The sequence below is a fragment of the Mus caroli genome, unplaced genomic scaffold (genome assembly GCF_978045245.1).
Source record: "Mus caroli unplaced genomic scaffold, Mus_caroli_1 scaffold_7, whole genome shotgun sequence".
Taxonomy (NCBI): Eukaryota; Metazoa; Chordata; class Mammalia; order Rodentia; family Muridae; genus Mus; species Mus caroli.
The window spans coordinates 34,798,911-34,821,522 of record NW_028227262.1 but is presented as its reverse complement, the minus strand read 5'-3'; the positions used below and the strand labels follow the sequence as shown (position 1 = coordinate 34,821,522).

Genomic DNA, 22,612 nt, shown 5'->3' with positions numbered 1-22,612 from the left:
GCAGTGTGCAGCTGTGATGGTTAATTATTATGGCATATGTCTGTGAGGGAGCTTTGAGACTGGGTTATGTGGGGTGATGAGACCCACCCTAAGCTCGAGGTGGCACCATTGCATGGGTTCAGGCCCTGGACTGAATGATAAGAGGAAGTGAGCTGAGCGACAGTGTTCATTGCATGGGGCTGCTTGACTTTGCATGCAACAGGCCCAACTGCCCTACGCCTCAGCTGCTGTGATTTCCCCACCATGATGAGCTATAGAATTATGAACCCAAATAACTTCTTTCTCCCTTAAGTCTCTCTTCTCAGCTCAAATCCAGTGCTGGTGTCTCTGGAAGGTCCCTGTGTACAAGCTATCTGCTCAGCACTCAGCAGCTCAGAGAGTGGAGGATGCTGTGCCCAGGCTGCAAAGGAGTTAAAGTGAGGCCCCTGAAAGGGCTCCACAGCCAGCCGGTATTTGTGCCACCCTACCTCTCTCTAGATTCCCCAAGCCCCATCAAAGATACGTGGAGGGAAGGCAGGATGGAAGAACCCAGGTGACCCCTTTCCATGGTCTCCTCAGGTTGGACAACTGTCTAGGCTGCTTGAATGATGTCAGGGGGCTGAGTGAGGGGCAAGGCCTGATGTAACGGTAGGCTGGTGCAGCCATGGTGAGGAAGCAGCCATAGGTTGGGAAAGCCACATGAACTATGTTGTCTGTACATCAACCTGTGATCTTGTCGACAGTCCATCTACATATTAGTCAACCAGAGAGGGGAGATGAGTGGCCCAGGGCTGCCCAGCAGAGCCAGATTTCACCTTCACATTTGTGTGCTCCTTACTATGGCGTGTGCCCTCCACTTCCTTGTGTTTTCTTGTTTTCACCTCTTCCTGGCTCAAACTATTGAGGAGATGGTGGTAAGGCAAGAACAGGCTTGAGGCTGGGTCTCACCTATGACAAGAATGCCAGAGGAAGAGGGTTCTGCATGCAGGCAGTGAGCCTTTCCTCCCACTGTGACTGTCCTGAAGTCTCAGAGCCCAGGAACCAATGGAATGAGGAGCTGGGTTGGAGGTACTGTGTGAGGTACAGGGGTCTGTATGGCTAGAGGCTGTGGGTATCTCCTCGCAAGCCAGAGCAGCCATAGGCAAGTTTGAGTAGCATAGCTCTGCTTCAGCCTCTTTGGCTGGCAAATAGAGACACTGGACTCCCTGGAGGCTGACCCCGGGAGTCAGGCATAGCTGGCTGAACCCATCTGTATAATCTTCCTTGTTATCAGAGAAGAATCTAAAGACCAGAGAGCGCCGAGTGCCTACAGGATGTTGAGCCCTGCTTGGGCTCTTCATAGACACCCCTTATTTGGGATATAGCAACCAGGTCTACTTGGCCACTGAGAAACTGGGGCTGGGGACGTGCCAAGAATTACTAGAACTTTTGGACTTGGATTTGAACTCAGAACCCCAGATTGCTTCTATCTTGGCCTGATGCACCCAGACCCATTCACAGGGTCAGTGATTCCTAGTGCTGGATCAGATGGGGGTGCAGACAGACAGCCTTCAGCTGAAGCACAGGGAGGGTACCAGATTAAAGATAGAGATAACTTATTTCACCTCTCCAGACCCCCAAGAGGCCAGGAGAGGGTGAACAGTAAGGAATTAAAAAGAACACAGGCGTCTACCCCTCCCCCTATTCCAGATCAACTGGGCAATGTCGGGGTCTCTTTCTAACTCCCATGTCCTGAGGGCATTCTCAGTGTATGTGGATGCCAGGGGTAGGTGGAGCCCTCAGGGCTTCTAGACTCCCTCACTCCATAAAGACCATTTCTGGGGAGGACCCTGGTGCCGTGGTATTCCTACCCACATTCCTACATGAGACTACCCCACAGATGGAGCCCCTGGCTTGTCATGCCGTCCTGGTGTCGAGTGGCCAGTGGTGCTGAAAAAAGAACAGCCTCAAATTTTCCTGCTTTTCATGGGAGAGCTTGACTGGAGGACCCAGATAGACCCCATGAAGCCAGAAGCTGGCAGGACAGCCCCTGGGAGCTAAAGGAGCAGAAAATTTGAGGAACATTTTCATCTTAGAAAATGATGTAATTGTCTTTGAATCATTGGGATTCCCAAAGTCATAAGTAAATTCATGGGCACTGGAGATCAACACAGTCACAAAGCAATCAGGGAGCGAACAATGTCTTGTCTAACATGCATGTGGGAGCCCTAATCCTCAGGCTGTATGGACGTAGCGTCATTTGGAAATATGGTCTTCCATAATGGAAGTGGGCATGAGGCCATAAGGTGGCCCTGGCCTGATGGGACTTAGCTTTCTCATAAGATGGGACCTTTGGACAGAGAGACAGACGTGCAGCAGGAAGAAGAGGCTATGGCAGGGCGTGGGGGGAACACGTCTACATGCCAAGGAAGGTCAGAGACAGCCAGCAAGCTACGGGGAGCTAAGAGGGAGGCTCAGAATGAACCGGCCCCGTGGCCTTTGGAGGAGTAAGCCATGGATGCCTTCATCTCGTGCTTCTGGTCCCCTCAGAGTGGAATTCAGTGACTTTAAACCAGTTTAAGTCAGTTTATAGTTGTGTCACAGCAACTCTAGAGAACCAATCACAGACAGCAAAGTGAACAGGCAAGAGACCGACTCAGCCCCACAGGGAAGGGTCCTGCTAACTCAAGGTCACTAGGGAACCAGAACTACCAAGCATGTACCAAGCTAGGTACCCCATGTTTTTTCTCCTACTTAGTCCCCGACACCCACAGAAAGTAGGCTTCTTATTCTTGTTTGAAAGAAAATGCTACTGAGGCAGGGGAATGACAATAAGCTGCTCAGGACAGTGCCAGCAGGACCCATATTTGGTTGGTGACACAGGGACATCTCACCAAGATGGCACGGCATGGTATGGCTCCCAGCATCCACACATTGATCCCAGGCTCTGAGAGGTGTTGCGGCAACCCCTGGGCTCTGTCTGCCCCTGTGATTTGGACTTTTCAGTAGTGTGGCCATGGTGAGGGTCCTGAGGAAACCTGAACTGTGGGAACTTCTCAAGCTCCCTCTGCAGATACAGCTAGCATCTTCTGGTGCTTCCACAGCCTCGCTCAGGCAGGTCTGCTTGCAAAGCTCCTCCTTATAGGCCTAGCACCAGACTCACCTGGCATTAAAGCCAGTGCCCATTCCCGTGAACTCCACATCCACAGGCTTAACCAAGGCTTGAAAGCATTACATTGTTTTATAAGATGGTGATGGCAGAGACAGATAGACTTAGGTGTCTAGGCTAGCCAGGGCTAGCTATATACTGAGGCTGTCTCAAAAATTCAATCAATCAGTAAATAAGTAAATATATTTACTATTAGTATTAGTGTGTGTATGTGGGCACGCATGTGCCACAGCCTGAGTGTGTGGAGGTTGGAGGACAACTGGGTGGGGTCAGTCCTTTCTACCATGTGGATTCAGGGACTGAATGAAGGTCACTAGGGTTGCACCGCAAGCATTTTGCCTGCTGAGCCATCTCGCTGGCCCCAGCTTTTTTCTTTTCTTAATTGGACCGATACTGAACAGATACAGGCTCTCCCCTTGTTAGTCCCTGAACTACACAAGGGCTATTACATGATGCCAATGCTGCATTAGGCTTTGGAAGTCAGAGGGAAATGGCTTAAGTAGGTGGGAAGATGCAGCTGGGCTGTGAGCCAGTGCTGCACCATGTTATGTTAGCGACTGGGGCCCGCTGGTCCCTCTCAGATACTGAGCTACAGCGTATTGTTGGTAGCTTAAAGAGAACTGAGTTGTTTCTGTTTGGTTTTTGACACAAGGTAGCCTAGGCTGGCCTCCTGAGTATCAGGATTACAGCTGTGGACCTCCACACCTGGCTAATACTCCTCACGTTCATCATTTTATGTTTGAGTCATCACATGCGTCCTTGGTTTCTGCTCCTACTTTTCCACTAATTTTGGGTGTATTGCATTTCAGGAATGGTTCCCTATGATCAGCTTAATATGCTGTTTGGATGTGGAAGATCTGTCAGTTAAATGTTTTTATTCGGAAGGAGACACCTGTGGTTTCTACCACGACTGGCTGTGGTGGTTCAGGTGATGTGCCTACACAGGTATGGATGGCTCAGCTCTCTCTCTATCACTCTCTGTGTCTCTCTGTCTGTGTCTGTCTGTCTGTCTGTCTGTCTCTCTGTTCCTTCTGAGAGGGGTGAGGGCTGTGACTCCCTTATGGGAAGAGAGGATACTGCTTTCCTGGGGGTGGCTCTAGTGTATGATCCTTCCAAGGCTGCTGGACAGCTGACCTTCTATGTTGGAAGGTCCCTCTGCTCTGGTCCTGAGCAGTGAGGAGATTCAGAGGAGGATGAATCAGCCCTCTCCCAGGGCTCTTGAGGTAGGGAGCTCTAAAGCCTCCTAGAACATGATTCTGAGGGTTCAGGCCATGCCTGGTCCAGGGTGCATGAGAACCTGGTGAAGGTCTTGCCCAGACTTAGATGGAGCCGGGCTGATGGCTAGTTCCAATTCCACTCCAAACCTGGACTCTCTCTGATTGCCAGGAATTGCATTTTACCTGGGGTATGAGACACTATGTTTCAACTTGGCCTTTTAAAACAAGGGTCATGGCACCACCAACCTTAAAGGACCTCGCAAAGGCTAAATGGTGAGTTGTTTGCAAGCACAGACCATGCCTGAGTCTTGGGGGGGGGGTCGGGAGCATAGGCACTGTTGCTTTTGTTAATGTGAGTGCATCTTATCCAGCTTGGACTCAGGACACACACGGGCTGAGAAGCCTGCTCTGCCTTCTCCTACCTGAGCAACACTGGACGTTTGATTTCATCAGTCCATGCCCTGGAGTCTTCGTCTGTGAATGGGGATTAAGAAACCAACAAACCCCTGTATGTCCTGGGCTGCCTGAGAGGATCAGGGACACATGTACCAGTGCCTGGCTCACAGAGTATACTGTCTTAGGGTTTCTATTACTATCATGAAACACCATGACCATAAACATGGTGATGAAAGGGTTTATTTCAGCTCACACCTCTCCAATCACACTCCCTTGCTGAGGGGGGTCAGGGCAGGACCTCCAACAGGGCTGGAACCAGGAGGCAGGGACTGGTGTAGAGGCCATGGAGGGGCATCGCTTACTGCCTTGTTCCTCATGGCTTGTACAGCTTGATACATTATACATCCCAGAGCCACTTGCCCAGGGTTGGTACTATCCACAGTAAATTGGGCCCTCCCACATCTATCCCACAGGCTGATCTGGTGGGGGCATTTTCTCAGTTAAGGTCCCCTGTTCCAAAATGATTCTAGCCTGGGTCAAGTTGGTTTAACAGTTAGCTAGCCACGCTTAGTGGCATCTAGGTGCTATTAGTGGCATTGTGTGACTATGATCCCTACCGGCTATCATAATCAGCTGCCACATTGGAATTAGAGTCACTTTGAATGGCTCCCAAAGGTGGAGTCACCTTCTATAAATGAATTCCTGAGACTGGAAGGCTGAGAAGGAGCCATGTAGCCCTCTCTATGCACTAGGATCTTGGATCTCGAGCTGACATGGTTTCTTCCCTGCATTCCTTGCCCCTCCTGTCCAAGGTACTATGATATTCCTCATCTCCCACCACGCCTGAGACCTAACAGCTCCAATACTGCATAAGGCTCCTCTAAGAACCCCATGGGCTCTGCCTGGCCATCCCCAGGTTTCTCTGTCTACAAGGCCTGCCTTGGGCCTGGATGCTCTTGCCTGGCTTTCTTGCCCTTCCTACTGTCCCCCTGCTCCCAGCCCCACATGATCCTAGGAGCCTTCACATCTACCCTGTCACTCTCCTGGGCCCCAGGCCTGCATCATACCTCAGTCACTTCCACCACTGAGACCTTTTCTCAGATGTACACTCCTCTCTGACAACTTGCTACCTCTCAGCTTATTAGCCCATTTTGCGTCCTTCAAAAAAGGACACAAAATATCACATTTGGAAGCTGTACTTTGCACTTGGTTTTTACTGTCTGCTGTAGAGCCAGCACTAAGAGGATGGGGATCATGTCTGATCCATTCTTGAGGGTAGCCAGGATGTGTGAGCAAATGCAGAAGATGCTCAGACAGACAAGTGACCAGGCGGCAGAGCCTGGGCTTTGAATATCCCTGATGCAAGAGAAGATGATGTATCTTCACAGACTGAAGAAAGTCTGCCGGGTGGTTGCCAACTATGGGCATAGGAAGCCTTGTGACACATTGGGGGTCCTGTCACCTCCTCCTACTGTAGATGGTCCATTAGAAGCCATCTAGCCCCTTTCTTACCTGTACCCACCTGAAACTGCTGGGTTTGGATGCTTATTTATCTGTTCTGACTTATCACTTGCCTGGCATTTAAGAGATTGCATTAAACAGCTATGTGAGCAATTATAGAATGTTTGGAAATGATACGGTTAGTCCCCAAGCGCTTGGACAAGAAACCAAAGTTCATGAGAGTGATGCCGGGGACAGGAGAGAGGGTACAAGTGAAACCCACTCTGATGTAAATTCAGGTGCCGTGACTCCGCTAGGCAGAGGATGTGCTCATGGAGTAGAAGTTAGGTCTGAGGCAGGAGGATGAGCATCGTCGGCAGCTGTGGATGCACAGGGCAAAACCCCCAAAGTTTATATATTACATATGGACACAGTGAAGCAAAACCAGGGGCCCAGAGGAAGGTCTGTGGAGTACAGAAGAGGCATGGTCTCTACCGGGGGACCCTGAAAGACCTTCCATCCACGCTGGCTTTGCCTGGGGACATCCTGATCCTGAAAGTGGCCCGGTTCTCCAGTGAGCATAGATCAGGCACATGGCATGACCATTCAGTCAACATGTATGGACACCTGGTGTGTCCTAGCCACTCTGCCCAGCACTTTAGAGGAACACCCTTGTCCGACTATTACAAGATGGCCCCCAATTGTCCCCACATTACAAATGAAGGAAACAAGACCCAGAGAGGCAGCCTCAGTGGCCAAACCAACACTCTGAACCCAGACCTGAGTTCAGACCCCACCTATGCCCTTGCCACCCTGCTGGATAGCATTGACCCCTTGAAACTCTCAGTGCATGTCACAGCAAGCCAGGTTGAGCTCCACCTCTGAAGCTTCATGTCAGTCCAGCTGGTAGAAAAGGAGCTGGGGGCAGCTGTCTGTCCTCCCTAGGCAGAGGACGTGTTGGATCTGCATGGATCACCAACAGCAGGAAGGACAAGAACAGACCCAGGACTGCAACCAGGCCAGTCAGATGACAGACACGAAGCTGACTTGCACTCTCTACGGCACCCCAATCCAATGCCAAAGAGATTCTGTAAATTTCCAAAACCCACCAAGTGCTAAATAACTGATACATGTATACCCAACAGGGTGGCAGAGGAAGGTGGCTGCTCTCAAATACACTAAGTTCCTGCTCAGTAGAGCCTCTGCCAGCACCCTCTACCCATGCAGGTGCACACACGCAGACACACACTTAGCTTCTTTCTTCCCACACTGCACTCCCCTCTCCAAAGACACCAGTCTTTGACTCACCCCTACACATCTTCTGGTTACATCAGAGGCGCCAGGAGCTGCACAGTGGAGCCCATGTCTTGCCGGCTCTAGGGACTGTGTGACCAAGTTCAGCTCTGGAAAGGGGGAGAAATGGTCATGGTTAGAACTGCTGGGTGAGGATGGAAGCGTGTTCTTGAGAGCAGGTTGCTCCTCCCCCATTGGCTGGCCCAGACACATAGATCTCAGGCCATCTGCTCCTTAAGGCTGCCTCGTGGGCCTCTCCCCTCCCAGGTTCTAAGCTCATCTCAGGGAAGCAAGAGCACCAGTCGGCAGTAATTGAGGGACATCACCCCATCTGTGGCTGCCTGGGCTGTGAGGGGGGATGTGTTGGAATGGTCATGGTATGCACTCTGAGGAAAAGAGAGAGAGAGAGAGAGAGAGAGAGAGAGAGAGAGAGAGAGAGAGAGAGAGAGAGAGAGAGAGAGAGAGAGAGACCTTCCCTGCACAAAGAGTCCAACCTCTCAGAGTTCCTGCTTCTCGACTACCCACCCACCCATCCATCCAGCCACATATCTGTCATCTCTCTATTAATTTCTTTGCCACTTTTTATTTTGAAATAGTTATATCACTTCAGAGGAGGCTGCAAAGAAATGCACAGAGTGGCCCTGTGCCCTTCCCACATCTGTAGCACATCTTGTGTAACCAAGCTTATCCTCAAAACCAGGCAAGTGACCTTAGACGTGTTTGTCTTAAAGCCCATCCAAATGTGCACACATTCACAGGAGCTGCACACATGTGCACACACTCACAGGAGCTGCACACATGTGCACACACTCACAGGAGCTGCACACATGTGTACACATTCACAGGAACTACACACATGTGCACACACTCACAGGAGCTGCACACATGAGCATGCTCTTGTGAGTGGCTCCATGTTATCATCACCACAGTCAAGACACAAAACTGTCCCACACCACAAGGCCTCCTTCACTCCCTCTCCACCTCATCCTGCTCTCTGGCTGCAGAACAGTCTTCATCAGTGACATGAGAGACAGAAAGCCAGGTGCTAGGTGAACTTCCTAAAACTAGCTTTTTGTGTTTTCCTTAGGATAATTTTCTGGAGACTGATCTAGACTTTCTTTGTGTGTGTGTGTGTGTGTGTGTGTGTGTGTGTGTGTACAGAGATCAGAGGAGGATGTCAGGCTGTATTATTTTCTTGCTTATTTCCTTGTGACCAAGTCTCTCACTGAACCTGAAGCTAGGCTGGCACGCCCAACATTCATCCCTTCTAGGGGCCGAGGCTACAAGTATGCATGTGACTTTGCTCATTTTTTTCTTAAAAAGATATAGAGGATTTGAACTCAGGTCCTCATGCTTGCACAATAACCACTGAGCCAACCCTCCCTGACCTCCTTGCTCTATTGTCTAGGTTTTGCATGATTCAGTGATCGACTGTGAATGGATGGGCACAGTGTAACCATTTAGTGATCAAGGTTATTCAGGTTATTATACAATGTTGGAGAAGCTAGTATGAATAACAGGCTGCGATGAATGGTTGTGTCAGTGTTGTTTGGGGTCTGGGTCAATACAAGTTTCCATTTATTTGTAATGAATGGCCTGATGAAGTATGATTGGTGGATCAGATGGTAGAGGCACAGTGTTGAATGCGATCCTTACGCCGTCCTACAGAGTGGTTGTCCTGTGTCACATTCCTGAGAGGACATCTGAGTCTTTTGGTGTTCTCATCAGGGCCTGCCATTCTGATGGAGCTGGCTGCTGCTACCTGTGGTTTACCATCTGCAGTTCCCTAGTGGCCAGCCATGCTGGGAGCCTTCTCAGGTGCACTTTGCTGACTGTACAGCATCTTCAGAGGGATCTCTCCATGCATTTTGCTCAGTATCTAATTGACTTGATTGATTTTTTAAAAAAAATATTTATTTTATGTTGAATGTCATTTGGAGGTCATAGGGCAACTTGAGGGAGGCATCAGGGTCCTGAGTCAAACTCAGGTCCCTCAGACTTGGTACCTTTCCCTGCTGAGCCATTCACTGGCCCTGATTTTCTTTTAAACTAAGTGTCCGTGTATATGTGAGGTATTAATACTTCATCGCCCCATTAGTGGATATCATTTCTCTTCCACTTCTTTCAATATTGTCTAAATTTCATTTTCAGTAGCTTATTTGCTGCTTAGAGTAGATTGCTATGGATTCATACTGCTTGGGATTTGTTGAGCTTCTTGGCTCTTCAGAGGGGTGTGTGTGTGTGTGTGTGTGTGTGTGTGTGTGTGTGTATCAATTTGGGGGAATTTTCAGTCTTTATTTATTCATATACTAATACTTTTCAGCCTCCGTCTCTTTCTCTTTCTCCACAAGTCTGGTGACAGGAGCCTTGTTGATAATCCCATAGGACCCTAAAGCTCCGTTGACACGTTTTTTTCCTGACATTTTCTCTTTGTTATTTCGATCAGGTAGTTTCCATTATTCTATATTTGGTTTAATGAGTCTTTCTTCAGTCCTCTCTTGTCTGCTATCAAGCACTGAGAGTGGGTCTTTTTATTTTATTTTATTTTAATTTTCTGGAGTGCTTTTCTGTTCTAAAATTTCCATTTGATTTCTCTATTCTTTTTTGATTTGTTAAAAGTCTGATTCTAGTGTAGTCAGAGCAGTTCCCCGAAGTATGCTTTTACTGGCTACTGTGAAATCCTTGTTAGCTGGTTCTTGTATCTCTTGCCATCTGGGTTGGCATTTGTCAATGGCTCTTTTCCACTGAGCCAGACTTCTTCCTGGTGCTTCAGATATGAGTGAACTTCCCTGGAAACCTATCACATCACGAGACTCATTCATACCCTCTATTTCCTCTGCCCTACTCAGGCAGATGCAGGGGAATGCTTGCTTGCTAATTTCCCATAGGGACCCACACCCACCTTTTCAGGTCAGCTTCTGCTGGTGGGGGGTTCCTTGCTGTTGCTGAGAAGGGATAGGAATCCCTCTAGTTGGAGGGTCTGGGGTCCTTACCCCATGGGCCTTCCGCATTATACCCTGCTGATGGTGGAGGTTCCGTCTCCCATTCCATGTTTCTTGGTGACTGGCTGGGACAGTCGCCAGCATCTGGAGTATGCCTTTGACCCTTGCATTCTCCACGGCAGTGGCTCTCAACCTTCCTAATGCTGTGACCCTTTAACCGTTCTTCATGTTGTGGTGACCCCCAACCATAAAATGATTTTTGTTGCTACTTCATAACTGTATTTTTGCAGTTATGAATCGTAATGCGAAATCTGTGTTTTCTGATAGTCTAAAGTGACCCCCTGTGAAAGTCATTTGACTCCCAAAAGGGTCACAGCCCACAGATTGAAGAAGGCTGCTCTAGGGTGGGGACTGTTGGGTATGACTATTGTCAAGGCCTCAGTTCTAGTTTCTTCAGTTTGACTCTGGGATAAATTTTGTCATGGAAAGACCCAGAGTTTCCACTGTGGGATCCTGGGGCCTCTTCCCACCCTGGGCCAGCTTGTGTTCCCCCTTCATGTGTCTGTCTTCTAGTTGTTCTGGATGTGTCGGGGACTTTCAGCTGTCCTTACAGAAGAGATTCTGGCTAGTGATTCCACTCAAGCCTGGAAGTAGAAGCCACCAAACATGTGTTTTCCTCTGCCTAAAGTTTTCTAGAATTCTCTTCATGTTCCATTTGTGTTTTCCCCTTTAGTCTGGGTTGGTCTAGAACTCTCGATGTAGCAGAGGCTGGCCTTGAACTCATGGCAGTCCATCTGCCTCAGCCTCCCAGAGCTGAGATCACAGGCATGTGCTACCATACTTCAGCTCATCTTCCAGGAATGCCTGCTATTGTCAGTGTCTCCTGACTTCTCATCTATCTCAGGAGAGACCTTCTTTTCAGTCAGGTGACAAGGGAAACTGGAGCCTCTGGGGTGTTTTCCCATTTAGAGTTGTTGACAGGATGCTTGTTAGCTGGAGTCAACCTATGAAGTTGAAGACTTGGTGAATTCTAGAAACCCAGATTGGAATTGTTCTCAGGGTCTCAAGGCCCAGCTCTACTAGGTCTCTGTAGGGAACATGGAGATCTGGCCAGTGCTGACCTCACCAATGGTGTGACTCAAGATGTGATTGCTCCCTGGGCCTTTCCAGCTGTGCCAGCTGCTGAGCCTGCCCCTTCAGCACTGGCCCTTGTCCTTGCTCTCCTCCCCTCCACATCTCTGAACCGCAGAAGTTCCCACCATTCTTTACCTACCACCAACTGTCTGCTAACAGTTCCTGTGCTAGCATCTGGATCCTTAAAGTCATGCTGCTGGGGTGGGGTGGGATGAGATCTTTAAGAGGTGTGGCCTAGAGGGAGGTGGGCAGGTCATTAGGATGCTGCCCTCAAAGTAACATCGAGAGATCTTGTGGGAACCTAGTTGTTCTCATTGGAGTGAAGTGTTGACAGAGTAAGATGAGCTCTCTTATCTGGCTTCCTCCCCCACACCTTGTACAGTGAAGCCACCCATGAAGGCCTCAAAACTGTGAGCTGAACAGACTCTTCCTTATATCTATGACAAAACCAATCCCATGCCCAGGTCATGCAGTTTCCTACTGGCTGCATGCCGACCATGTGACTTCAGCCTTATACATCTCTAGGCTTCTGTACCCAAAGTCTGCTCTATGTTTTCTTTAATGTTTCCTAAGTCTATGTGATACTTAAAATTTCATGATCAACTTGACTAGATTTATAGTCACCTAGGGCTACAACTCCAGGGTCATCTGTAGTACCTTCTCACAAACGTTTAATAGAAGAAAAAGCAAGACCCCATTCTGAATGTGGATGGCACCATCACATGGGCTGGGGTCCCAAACCGAGTACAAAGGAGAAAGTGAGCTGAGTGCCAGGGCCCATTTCTCTGCTTTCCACACTCCTGCCACTCTGACTTCTCCACCAGGGTGGACTGTATCCCTCAACTATGAGCCATCTTTAGTTGCCTTCATCGGGTATTCTGTGACAGCAACAGAAAGGTACCTTCCTAAGCTTTTTGGAGGTCTCAGACAAAACAGTTCCCATAGTGACACAAACACACCATGAACCATTTTCACCGACAATAGCTGAACAGCAATGTTGAGTGAAGATCCTGGACCATGGTGGGCAGTGTGTATTAGGCTCACCCTATTCTCCCCTGCTACATGCCTGTGATCAGGAGTGTCCTGGATGTAGTGGTGAGAATGGTTGGTTTAATGCACTTTCCACACCTGAGTACACAGAGTGGGTGTATGCTACTTGCCTCTGGATGCTGATGGAGGAAAAGCGTATGTTCAGTCCTTCACAATGCTGGCTGATGTAGCGGCTGTTTTCATGGAAGGCCATTTGAACATACATGATTGGCAAATGATGGTTATTTAACTTGGGTGTTTGGCAGGCAGTTTCTCCAAAGTGTACTGGGTGTGCCCATCTCTCCAAGGAAAGCAATGGGCAGCACTTGTTGCCAAAGATAAGAATCTGAATTCTTTTTTTTTAAATATTTATTTATTATATGTAAGTACACTGTAGCTGTCTTCAGACACACCAGAAGAGGGAGTCAGATCTCATTATAGATGGTTGTGAGACACCATGTGGTTGCTGGGATTTGAACTCTGGACCTTCAGAAGAGCAGTCGGGTGCTCTTACCCACTGAGCCATCTCACCAGCCCAAGAATCTGAATTCTTATTCATCAAAAATGGAAACCTTTGGGAAAACTTATACCTGTTGTTGGGAGCAGTTTGTCTGCTTCTCTGAAGCAGAGAGAGAGAGAGAGAGAGAGAGAGAGAGAGAGAGAGAGAGAGAGAGAGAGAGAGAGAGAGAGAGAGAGAGAGAGAGAGAGAGAGAGAGAGAGAGAGAGATATCTGCCTGCCAACAGAGTCAAGGCAGGTCTGTTGGATAGGGTCTATTCGCCTGCTGAGGCATGGAGTGATAAGAGGAGGTTCACTTGAGGCTCAAGGCGAGGGGCTGGAGATTCTATTGACCTTGGTGGAAGGAATAGGGAGGCTTTTGGATGAGAACAGATGTCTTATGTGCATGGGTCTACAGTTGTTTTTGTTAGCTTGTGGCTTTGCTTCCCCTGGTACTGTATAGTTTTAAAAAGCTAAGAAAAATAAGCTCACGGCTGACGTGGTATTGACCTGCAACCCTTCCATATCTGTCTCTTGCATCTTCTTTCTGCCTTTCCTATAATCATCCTTACCTCCCCCCCCCCCCCGCCAAGAGGCTGTTTGGCTTCATGCCAGCTGGGCCAGTACAACCTGTCACTGTAAGCTCAATGGTCCTCAGTCCTTAAGATGTTTTTCTTAAGAGGTTAACAGTTAAGCTACAAGCATGATTTCTTAAAACTGAAACTGTATGAGAAAATGGACAAATAATTTGGGTGTGTAGAACTCATTGAACAAGGTGTGATGTTACAGAACTGGGCATGGGCAAAGGAGTCAGCACACAGTGGTGAGTCATCTGGTGAGTGCGCAGCTGGGGAAAGACAGTTGGCACTGAGTCAGGTGACCTGGGTTTGATCCCTGGGACCCACGTAAAGGTGGAAGAAGAGAACTGGTTTTGAAAAATTGTCCTTTAATTTCCACATGTGTGCAGTGGTTCACTTGCCCATGTGATGGGGTGTATGATCATTAACACATTCTTTTAAAAAGGATCCGTCGAGATGTAAAACAAATGCGTGGCTCACAGTCACCTGTAATTCCAGCTCTAGGGGGTCTGGCACTCTCTTCTGGCCTCTGTGGGCACTGTACTCATATGTATAAACCCACACATAGATACACACATATACACATAATTAAAAGTAAAAAAGAAATCTTTAAAGCCAGTCTCTCCTTGAAACCCTGAAATCCAAAATGCTCTCAAGATGGAAACAACTGTTAGGGTGTTTTTGCATCTTTACCTGCTGAGCTATTTCCTCTGGTCCCTGGTTTGATATCTGAGCCAGGGTTTCACTATGTAGCTAAGGCTAGCCTTGAACCTACCACCTTCCTACTTCAGCTTGCTGATATTATGGACACATGCACATAGTGAGCACAGCAATTCTCTTAAAGAGACAAGTAAAATGACGGGTAAACTATCCCTATGAGTTGGGGGTTAGTTAGATAAGTTATTTGGTAACTATAGGAGTATGTTATTGTGCATCTATCAAAGCAGTGCTTTCAGATAATTTAATGACTCAGGCAAATATCTGAAACTCAAGAAAAATGAAGAAAATGAAACTAAATACGATTTCAGTTTATATGACTCTTACTGTGTGCAGTGTCTAGAAGGAAGACATGGTGCTAAAAGACATGAGGTCCCTCCAGATCCCAGCACCAGCAAGGCAAAGATTTCGGTTCTTTTACAATATGCCTCTAACTCCTTATATTCTGTAGTAAACATGGCACATGGAGCCTTTGTGCTGGGAGGCCAGACACCTTTGCCCTGTGAATGGGTCTCTTCCCCATGCTCACATTCTATTCACCACAAAGTGCCTGAGAGCTGAGACTTGGGGTTGAGCAGGAGGATGCCCCTCCCCCATCCTGTCCCATATCATGTTCCCCTGGGACCTTCCCCTCCCAGTCCCTTTGTCCAAGCTGAGACCTCAGGTGGAAGCAAGGAGCTGGCAGGGTCTCAGGTCCCAGCCTAGTGGCTCTCACTCACCAACCTCCCCACTTGCTGGGCCCACTTGGACACAGGAACCTAAATACCTTGGACAGCTCCACTCTGCATGCCTGAGGACTTTTCCCTGTCAGAAACAGAGAGGCTCTCTAAAAGCCTCCACCATACCAGCCTCTTTTCCCTGAGGTCTATTTGTCCAGGTTGATGATGTTAAAGTTCCACTAATGGCTTCCCTGCCCTAGTCTATGAGTAGGGAGGCTGAGGTGTTCCCGAAGGCCTCATATCCCACACTGCCAGGACAGGAGCTGAGGCTATGGGGCTCCTCCACCCAGCTATGAATGTTGGCCTGAGTTCCAGGCCCACTGCCCCCATCTGTGAGTGCTATACTCTTGTGAAATGTCCTCTCTTGAGTTGAAAATAACCCCTGAGCCATCTGCTGTACACCAACTCAGAGGCGGAAATGACGCCCGCTGTGCGGATTGAACACCCCAGCATTCTGCACGGCTGGGGATGGCTAATCTACATGTGGAGAGAGGAGAGAGGAGAGAGGCTAGGCTCAGTGGTGGGGGCTGAGCACCTTAGGCGCAGCTCCCATAACAGATATTAGAAAAGAGCAGATTTGGGAACCCACATCTTGGATCCCAGGACTGACTGCTGCCAAGCTTCCTGGTCTTACTGTCTCCATTATAAGACATAGATGTCGCTGAGCCCTTTCAGATCTGCTGATATTGCACTGTATGGCTGTGCGTCACAGGGGTGGAGGAACTGCCTGAACATTCCTTGGAACTTTGGAGTTTGACAATGCCTGAGAAGAAAGAATTCATAAACCTAGCAGTTGGCTGGGGTGGGGTCACCCCACTCCCACCACCACCCCTAATGAGAACACCAATACATTAATAGTGAGACCTGGAGATTCAGACCTTCCTCAGCATTCTTGTACCTGCCATTTCCCTGCAGGCCCCATTTTAAAGATAAGGCAATTGACTCAGAGAGGGAATGGGGACAACCTGAGAGGCCACACAGCTGGTCAAGGCCTGTGCTCTTAATCAACTGTTCCACGGAACTTCTGAATGCTAGTTCTCAAGGGAGCTATAGACATGGACTTTGCACATTCCTCCCAGGGAAGCTAATCCCCCTGCAAGGCAAATCCATCTTGTATCCAAGCTGGAAAACAACCAAGCCAGGAAACACATTCAGGTGAAGTGTTTGCAGAGCACGGTTCCAGCACTATAAAACGACCTCCAAGTACCCCAGCAGGAAGGCTGGGAGAGCTGCTGTTGGCTATGTGTCTGGCTTCCACTTTGAAGGGAGGCCAGTTTCAGACTACCTTGCAGTCACGTGTCCTGGGACCAGATGCTCCTCTTATAAAATGATGGGGTTAAACGAGGCAGGCCCCAGCATCCTTAGCTCTCCAGCCCTGCACCATGTGCCTGCTGGACTATACATGCTGGATACCCGGGACACCGCTCCTTAGGCTCCCTGTAGCATCCCAGTTCTTGGCACTCTCTAGGACCATGCTATCCTGCAGATGGTGAGGAAGTTCTAGGGAGATGGCGCCAGAGGTACCCATTCTGAATCACACATAGGGTGCTGGGCACACACATCAAGTGTTAATGTATATCAAGGACACCTCCCCAAGATGGTGCAGCTTGGGAGATGGCTCAGTCTATAAAGTGTGAGGACCAGGGTTTTCTCCCCAGCACACACACTTTAAAAAAGCCAGGCATGGTAGCATGGGTCTGTATTGTTAGTGCTGAGGATATAGGGAAAGGAGAATTCTGGGGGCTTGCTGGCCAGTTAGCCTTACCCGAACCAGCAAGTTTCAGGCTCAGCAAGAGACCCTGCTTCAAAAATAAAGATAGTGAGTGACTGTGAAGGACCAGACATCAACACTTGTCTCCCATATGTATGTGTACACATACATATGTGCACATGTACACACACACACACACCTAATCCTCACAGCAGCATGGAGTTGTGACAGAAAGCAATGTGATAATAGAGGGGCAGGCAGGGTCTACTGCCCACCTACATCACCATCTCTCCTAGAGATATCGCTCCCCAGCCCAGCCCTCCACCCATGGTGGGTGGTGTTGGCAGTTAGTATGCAATTAGTTCTGTTTCCTTGCCTTGGGTGGGAACACCATGAGCTGTGGGTGTATACATAGCTCCCACTGTCCCCAGTGTCCCCAACTGCCCACAGTGGTAATGTATTGCTTGGCGACACCTCTGTCCCTGTCTGGCCTCACTTCCTATCCCTTTCCAGCCTTCTTTGGCCTTGCCCATGAGTGCTAATGTCAAGATTGGTGTCTATAAACCATGGGCTGAAGACCAAGGCAAGGCTGGCTTCTGAGAGAGCGTGGCTTGAGACAGGGAGGTGTTCAGACTGTCCCCTTGGTAGATCAGAAGTGACTAACAATCAGAAGGTTAGATCTGAATCCAATCCCACTTCCCCTCAGAGGATTTGTCTTGATCCTTGCACATAATAGGAAGTGGGAACTAAGAGCAAACGATCACAAAAGAATATTAACCACCCCACCCTTCCACACCTTCATTCATTCATTCATTCATTCACTCATTTGGTCAGTCAAAGGATTTTTTAAAGTTTTATTTTTATTTTTAGCTCTGTGTCTGCATGGGAGTATGTGAATTTGAGTACAGGTACCCATGGATGCCAGGAAGATGTGTCTAGACCTCTCCTTTGGACCATGGTCTTTCACCTAAGTGGAGGATCAGATAATGCCTTCTGAGAAGGTATTATCTCCTCAGTAGCAGTGCCCCTTATGGGGGCAGTAAGCAGACTCACAAGTACACATGGTGCCTAACTTGTGTGACCTACACCGTGTCCAGTGTAGATGGTGGATATGGCAATGTGATGCAGGGGCAAAGCTGTCATATTTAGCATGTCATATTACTTAGGCCAGAGGTGAAGAACTATGAGGTGCAGAACGATTAAAATTTACATTTTCCTCCCTTTCTTTCCTCCTTCTTTCTTGTCTCCCCACCTCCCCTTCCTGCCAGGACCCATGCTCTCAGGACATACAGGTGACATAGATTCTGCTCTTGGAGCCTGGGAATGACAGAGAAGTGAAAAGCACAAAACAGTCCAGGGAGCCAATTCCAGCTCAGAGGTGAGGGCTGGGGCTCCAGATCAGAGGTGGGGGCCCACTGCAGCAGCAGCTGACCCTGCTCAATGATCAGGAACTCAGAGATGGAGACATGTGTCTCCAGCAAGGAAAGTCACCAGCTAAGGCACAGCAGGCTTTTCCCAACTTGAGTCAAGGAAGCCTGTTGTCCACACGTGTTCCTAATATCCTGCCATGGTGTTAAAAGCCTCCAGACCTTGATGGCAATCACTTACACCCTAAGAAAGGGCTTGGGAAGTTTTAGGGAGTCTTATGACTGACCTGCTAGTCACAGAGAACAGAGGCTCTGAAGACTGCGGACAGAGAAACCAGAGAGCAGAGAATAAGAAAAGGCAAAAGATGTCCACTATAATAGGAGACACACTGACACCTGAAGCCTGCACTGAGCCCCCACAGGGAAGGTATGTGGGTGCATATCGTGCTGGGGAGCATAAAATATTTCACTTGGCTGTGGAATACATATTTTCAATGTTCCTTGGGGCAAAATTAACTATTATTTTTTCTGTTTAATACATGAATAAGCAGGAAGCTAAACTTACAATTTTCCGTTTCTGAAAGTACATTTTTCTCCACACAGCACTCTGTGGAGAAAGGACCCAGGCTGACCCGAGGCTTTGCAGGCCTCTTATCTTTTGATGATAAACACTTTTCCCTTCTGGAACACATTTTCCTCTCCCGTGGAAAGGAACAAGAGCATGGTTCCGAGAAAGCCCAACCTCACAGAACACACATCCAGACTTGGCATGTCCCTTCCTGGTTCCTTGGCTGCCTGGCCGCTAGCATCATATGCTTCTCTGGTCACAGCAGGAGACATGTCACTCCCAGCTCTACAGAGTCAGTTGTAGAAGAGGGTTCAGCAGTAGGAAGCCATGCTGATGAGGTCACTGTGTCATCTCAGGGGAACGTTCGCAGACACAGCAAGGCTCAGTGGGCAAGGCCTGGCAGACACTCCTGTTAGGCTGCCTTGTTGAAAGGGCATGGCCGGCCCGCTGTCCCTGTGACTGCTTCTCTCTACTCTCCTTTGCTAATTACTGTGAACCTCACACTGCATCACACGGCATGACTGTGGGGCTTTGCCGTCCCCTGCACTCAGCCATTCTGGACTCTAGTTCTTGAGCCAGGGATTGAGTGAGAGTATCTGCTGAGGAGCAGTGGGTGACTGAGGGAAGACAGAACCCTCAGCAAAGCAGGCAGCACAAGTCCCAGCATGGCTAGTCATTGGTGCACACCTGCGACAGCATTGGCACACACTGAGTGTATAGAGAAAGGGACAGAGACCTTTAGCTCAGCATCAGCTTTGCTGAAGACTGCCCTCCGCTGTAGCTCCTTTCTCCTTGACTCTGACTTCTAGGCCTTCGCCTCCCACAGCCCCTGGAGAGCAATTCAGGAATGCAAAAACATTTCCCAGGGTGGTGAGATAGCTCAGCTACTAAAGGCACTTGCTGCCAAGCCTGAAGATCCAGGATGCAGATGGTGGAAGGAGAGAACTGATTCCTGCAAGTTGTCCTCCAAAGGCACAGAGGCTTGTGAACACCTCACCCTAAGAACGCACTTACACACACACACACACACACACACACACACACACACACACACACACACACACTTTCCTGCGCTACACTAATAGAAACAAATTTTCCTTCCTTTAAAAGACCTTCTTCACTATTAATGTGCATGTGTCATGGTGCATGCATCGGAGGTCAGAGGACAACTTGGAGAAGTCAGTTCTCCTGCCCACTGTGTAGGTTCTGGGGTCAAGCTAGTGGCATCAAGGCTTGCTGGCACACACACTTTTACCCACCTAGCCATCTCCTTAGCCTGCCTTTCTGTTTCAAACATCAGAGTTCAGACCTCTCACTTGCCATTAGCTAAGAGCTACTCATGGCTATCTTATTCAAGAAAAGAATCAAATGTAGCAGGTTTACCTGTTTTGTTTCTTTTCGATTCCCAGCAGTGCCTGGGCTGGCCAGTGGAAAGCTGGGGTGCAGAGCTGCTCCTGGGGTCTCTGGGCCATGCCACCCCAAACATGCCTTATTTCCCTCACTTGTTCAAAGCCGGCTCTAGCCTCTGCCGGAGCTGCTGGGAGCAGAACAGGAGGTTTGGCCAGGCCAGATATCTGAGGCCCTGGGCAAATGGAAATTGTGAACACGCATGGCTTTTTAACAATGGTAAAGGTTACATAAGAAAACGTAGCTGTGCCTATTGCAGCCTGGGTCCCTGCTTTTCTGTAGAAGTGATTTTGAACAATGTTAGAAGTTGCATAAGGCCCCTCCCGGCACCTGCCAGGGGCTGGGTTCTGGCTTTCGAGAGCTTGCCTGCAGCAGAGGAAGGAACACCCTTCCCACAGTCCGCCTCGGTGCCAGTGCCGGGTGACTCAGCTCCTGGCAGGGGCGTGGGTGGGAAACCACTTAGGTGGCACCAGGGAATCTGACAGCTTTGTTCCTGTAGAGTTTGGTAAAGAAAGGATGTGTGTGTGTGTGTGTGTGTGTGTGTGTGTGTGTGTGTGTGTGTAAGTGCTTCTTTCTAATGCCACCAGGCTCCCCTTCCCAGGGGTGGTGTCACCCAGCATGGGCTGGTTGTTACCACATCAATCATTAATCAAGAAAATGCTTGGGCTGGAGAGATGGTCCAGTGGTTAAGAACACAGAATGCTCTTCCCAAGTTCAGTTCCCAACACCCACATGGCAGCTCACAACTGTCTGTAACTCCAAGGTCTGACACCCTCACAAAGATGCACATGCAGGCAAAACACCAGTGCACATAAAATAAAAATTAATAATTTATTTTTAAAAACCTCGACAACAACAGAAAATGCTGCACAAACCTGGCTCCTGGCTAATATAATAGGATCACTTTCTCAAATTCAGGTCCTCGCTTCCTAGATGACTCTAGTTTGTGTCAAGTTGAAAAAAAACAAACAAACCGACTAAGCAGTACTGTAGCCTTGTTGGGCTTTTTCACTAAAGTGGACTCTGCTCAGACTGAGGGGCTCCTGTCCATTCCTTCCCACGCTCAGGTTCCAACTGGTGGATCTTACAGAGCCTCCTGCCCAGCCAGGCCTGGTGTCTGTGTGCAGAGTAGGAGACAGGGTACCATGAATGCCAAACTGGCCTCTAATTCCATATGCAGTCAGGGATTACCTTGACCCTCTGATCTTCCTGCTTCCACCCAAATAATCCTGAGGCGACAGACTTGGAACACCATATTAATTTATTCAGTGCTGAGAATCAATCCCCAGGCTTTTAGCAAGCTAGACGAATACCTTACCTACCACCTAAGCCGCATCGCTAGCCCAATCCAGCCTACCCCAACACACTTTTTTGCTGTTGTTGTTTGTTTTATTTCATTCTGTCGTCCTCAGAAAAAAATCAGACTTAGCCCCATTTTACAGATGAATAAACTGAGGCTGGAGATTGCCAAGGTGGCAGAGCTGGGATCTCAGCCCAGAGGTGTTTCCTGGACTCTAAAATGGGTCAGGTAGACCTTCCAAGGGGCCTGGGGCTATCTCTGAAAGTATAGGCTCAGGAGGTCCCTGGAGTTCCTCACTGATTGGAGCTGAGGGGCTTGCGGTAGACAACTGCCATTGTTTATGGAGGTTCTGAGAGCAGCCTCTCCCCTTTGCAGATGGTCCCGTGAAGCAGGCATTAACATCCCAGCCCACAGGAGAGGAGGGAGGAAGTGAAGACCAAGCTCTCCAGGCCCCGTGACCTTCAGCTCCCGTCTGTGCAATGGGGACATATTAGAATCTCACCCTCAGATGACGTCAGGGTTAAATGAGGTAACACAAGGGAAGTGTTTTAGAGACTGCAAAATGCCGCCAGCATACTGAGGAGTATTATTACAGACGAAAATAGCTTGTTGGGGACGAGCAGGGGAGGCTCTGGATTCTGTCCTAGACGTCTGCAGAGTGCTAAGGCACTGTCTCCCCAGAACCTGAAACTTCAGAAAACAAGGACCAGGTCTGCCTCAGTTTCCCTAGTGCCTAGCTCCACGTATGATCTAGGGAAGGTCCCCCAAAATATCTGGCTGGATTATTCAGATTAATTTGAGACCAAGGAAGAGGAGGATGGAGGGAAAACACTGGAATTACGAGCTGACAGTGGCCTCATGGGTGGGTGATCTTCTTACTGAGGAGATTTGAGATTGGCAAGGACACTTTTAAAAGGGTATTGATAAAGGGGGGCATATAGTCACACTAGTTAGTGCTCCTTATGTCTGACACCCACAGAGTGGGTGGAACTCAGGCCCAGAGAGGTGTTCAGAACTGGGCCATGCCTTGGGCTCCCTGCCCTGTGTAGGCTTGCTCTACACAGGACTGCCATTCTAACTGGGTGTGGCTTCTTGCAAGTGCCCTGGAGAAGGAATTGGGCATTTATCAAGATAAGGGAAACTTTCCATTGGGTAAATATCAACACTTCTG

At 48.8% G+C, this 22,612-nt stretch overlaps 1 protein-coding gene across 9 annotated transcripts in view; it reads right to left on the bottom strand.

Annotated features, from left to right (window-relative positions):
* Positions 1 to 22,612, bottom strand: part of Atp2b2 (ATPase plasma membrane Ca2+ transporting 2) — a 299,058-nt gene that overhangs the window by 170,625 nt on the left and 105,821 nt on the right. For 8 of the 9 annotated variants that reach the window (XM_085840156.1, XM_029478499.2, XM_085840155.1 and 5 more), the window contains exon 3: positions 7,489 to 7,583. The gene's annotated coding sequence lies outside the window, so the exon portion shown is untranslated. Of the gene's footprint in view, positions 1 to 7,488; positions 7,584 to 20,117; positions 20,259 to 22,612 lie in introns of those variants that run through there. The other variant, XM_021164416.3, reaches the window with a different exon arrangement.